The following is a 3,810-nucleotide window of genomic DNA, read 5'->3' as shown; positions in this document are numbered from 1 at the left end:
TTGGAAGCTTGCACAAATTCCCTACAAATTAAGCAGAATGCCTTACAGTTTATCTCAACAACAACAACAACAACAACAACAGCAAAATTAGTCATTGGGCGACTGAATAATTCTCATTCTTGCCTAACTTTTCATTTTGTGGGTTTCTGCTTCCTTTTGAGACATTATAGAAGCCATATTGCAATAGAAAATAGTCATCAATAAGGGATTATCTTAATGTTTAAAATACTTTTACCCGTGTGTATGAGGATGGGTACATGTGTACAGGTGAATCACCCTCGGAAGCCAGGGTGGGTGTCAGATCCCCTGGGATCTGCCTGTGGGCTGTGACCTGCCTATATGGGTGTTGGGAACTAAAGCTGGATCCTCCGAGAGAGTAGTCCTAGCTCTGAGCCATTTCTCCAGCCCAAGGGCTATTTTTCCTTCTATTATGAAAATTAATTGACAGGTACATAGAAAGCAAGGTTTGGTTTTTCATCCAGCTTCTGGGGCAGCATGAAGTGGAAAGTAAGTTGTAAAGCCCACAGGCAATGACTGAAGTGTGCAGAGATGTAAAACTGCCTTTAATAAGCAGGTGGACCTTCCAAAGGTCTTCATTAAAGGCCGACTGTCCCAGTGGCGGTTAAAACACGATTCGTGATCCGTTTTGCCCATGGAATCACAACAAACGCATGTGACAACTATTGGTACTGGGTCTACAGTGATTTTGGAAGAAAACATGCTAGAAGTCTCACACCATGGTAAAACTGCAGCCACGCTGTGCGAACATCCAGCGAGAGCCTGCTTAAGAATCGCACAGTTGAGTCATATATTACAATACAAAGCTCATGTTAAAACTAAGTTTTTAGGGTCAGCACCATGAGCTCCATCGGCACTGGGTATGACCTGTCAGCCTCTACATTCTCTCCTGATGGAAGTTTTCCAAGTTGAATACTCCATGAAGGTTGTGGAAAACAGTAGTAAGCCATTGGGATCAGATGTAAAGACGGTGTTGTGTTTGGGGTAGGAAAACTAGTCCTTTCTAAACTCTATGAAGAGGCTCCAACAGACGTCTTTTTAATGTGGATCGACACGTTGGGATGGCAGTGGCAGGTTTGTTAGCAGATGCTCGTTCCCTGGCAGACAGAGCAAGAAAAGAAGCGTCCAACTTTAGGTCTAACTTTTGGTATAACGTTCCTCTAAAACATCTTGCAGACAGAGTGGCCATGTGCGTACACGCTTATACACTCTACAGCGCTGTTAGACCTTTTGGCTGCGGTTTCATGTTGGGGTCTTACAGTGCGAATGATGGTGCACAGCTCTGTATGATCGATCCATCAGGTGTTTCATATGGTCACCGGGGCTGTGCCATTGGCAAAGCCAGGCAAGCTGCAGAGACAGAAATAGAAAAGCTTCAGATGGAGGAAACGACTTGCCGGGGTGTAGTTAAAGAAGTTGCAAAAATAATTTACATAGTACATGATGAAGTTAAGGGTAAAGCTTTTGAACTTCACCATCCTCTGGTTTCCATTTGTGTGACAGTTGCATATGGCTAGCACCATGGATTATACATACCCGCTGACCAATTTTCATTAAATTTTGTCTTATAAACAAAAAAATAGGTTTTTAATTTTGTGCTGGGTGGACCCCATTCATAGATATCCTGGACCACACGTGGGCTGTGTACCGAGAGTTGGACACACCTGGTTTGTGTGAAAGGCAGTGGTACTATGCAAATTTGAACGCACTTGTGATGATTTTGCTCTGGTTTTTGTTTGGAAGACAAACCCTGGGAGGCGACTGGTGGTGGTAGGTAGATTGTGTGGGATATGTTTATTGACTCTGGCGTCTGCTCCCATTCTTCCCTTACTCTTCTTAATTCATCATGGCAAGGGGAGCGCTCAACAAATCCTACTCCCGGGAGCACTTGAGGCCAGAGTGCTGGGTCTCTAATGTTCTTCATCCGCGCTCATCACAAGCTGAAGGGACGCAGTTTTTAGAGGAAAGGGGTAATATAACTGCTCAGGCAGACTCCATGGGATCCCATGGTTTTTTGTTTTGTTTTGTTTGTTTGTTTTTTAAACACATCATCTGCTCCTTTAATATGAGGCAGCTTTGATGGTGCCCAAACCCAGCAATTATCTGCACTACTTCCTGACCTCTGGGCCAATGCAGAACAGCACCATGGGCAAGAAAGCAGAATGGGGAGTCCTTGACTTGTGTTCCTCCCACCTACGCCTTTCTGTAGGCACATAATTTCCTTCCTTGGCTGAACCCTTTTTGCCTTTGGGCTGGGGAGATGGGTCAGTGGTTAAGAGCACTGACTGCTCTTCCAGAGGTCCTGAGTTCAATTCCCAGGAACCACATGGTGGCTCACAACCATCTGGAATGGGGATCCAATACCCTAGTCCGATGTGTCTGAAGATAGCTACAGTGTACTCATATAAATAAAAATAAATAAATCTTTAAAAAACAAAACAAAATTCTAGTTTCTGATAGGTGGTGACAGCGTCTGATTGGTGACAGCACACGCCATTAATCCCAGCACTCTGGAGACAGAGGCAGATGGATCCCTGAGTCCAAGGCCAGCTTGGTATGCAGAGACTTCGAGGACAGCCAACACTGCACAGAAAAGCCAAGTCTGGAGAAACCAAAACCAAACCAAACCAAAATCTCTAGTTTGTGTTTCTGTTCTCTGCACTCAATAGGCACCTAAATTACGTGTAATATGATGTAAATTTATGCTACTCTAGACTGCAACGGCCATGAAAAGTTGAATGGTTCTAGTATTTAAAATGAAACTTCTTACTTTTTAATTTTAATTTTTGTGTTTGCGTGTGCTATATGAATGCATATTGTTGGGGATTGGTTCTAATGCTTTGACTTAATCTGGCCCCCCCAAACCGGGAATCTGAGTGTCCAGACACTGAAGGTCCTTGTCCCCCATTGGTTTTTGATTGATCAATAAAGAGCCAATGGCCAATGGCTGGGCAGGTGGACCAAGGTGGGACCTTTAGATTTGCATGAACTAGGGATGGGGAGAGAGAACAAAGGGGACTCTCTGTGGTTCGGAGGGAGACAGATCAGGTTTAGAGCTATAGAAGGAAAATCATCTGAAATGTAGGTGAGAAGGAGTGTGGCCCCCAGAAGGGCCGCCCAGAAGCATCTTGGACAGCAAAGACTGGGAGGCGGGGGACTCCCAAAAGGAGCCATTTAACAAAGTTAAAATATAGAATTAGAGGACCTTAAGCCAGAGTATTGGAGGGAAATGTGTGCTAGCAGTGGGGAGGAGAGAACTGCCCAGTCAGTGAGCTAGCCAGGACGTGTGTGTGTGTGTGTGTGTGTGTGTGTGTGTGTGTGTGTGTGTGTGTGTGTGTCTTTCATTTGTGAATCCAGATAGCTTTTGGGCAGGTCCATGCATGCAGCCCATAGGGAGCACAAAGCGGAATAGCTAATCTGCAGCTACAGCATATGTCTGTGTATGCACATGTGTGTGTGCACATGTGTGTACACATGTATGTGCACATGTGTGTACACATGTGTGTGTGTACACATGTGTGTGGAGATCAGAGGCTAACTCTGGGTGTCTTCCTCAGTCATTCTTCAGTCTACTTGTTTATTTGTGTTTTTTTCTTCCTTACTGGTGACTATGTGTTCAAGCACATACATGTGCATGTAGACATCTGAAGCTGCTATCCGGAACCTTCTTCTGTCTTTCTTCCACCTTGTTCATTGAGGCAGGCTCTCTCAGTCAAGCCTAGAGTTCATTGGTATGACTAGTCTCATAACCCACATGCTGGGGAGCTCTCCTATCTCCATGTTCCCAGGCCA

The 3,810-nt window shown here is 44.8% G+C and overlaps 1 pseudogene; it reads left to right on the top strand.

Annotated features, from left to right (window-relative positions):
• The first annotated feature begins 858 nt into the window (after positions 1-858).
• LOC116908226 lies at positions 859-1,535 on the top strand (annotated as a pseudogene).
• The last annotated feature ends 2,275 nt before the right edge of the window (positions 1,536-3,810 follow it).

The sequence above is a fragment of the Rattus rattus genome, chromosome 8 (assembly GCF_011064425.1).
Source record: "Rattus rattus isolate New Zealand chromosome 8, Rrattus_CSIRO_v1, whole genome shotgun sequence".
Classification (NCBI taxonomy): domain Eukaryota; kingdom Metazoa; phylum Chordata; class Mammalia; order Rodentia; family Muridae; genus Rattus; species Rattus rattus.
This window is presented reverse-complemented; position numbering and strand designations above follow the sequence as displayed.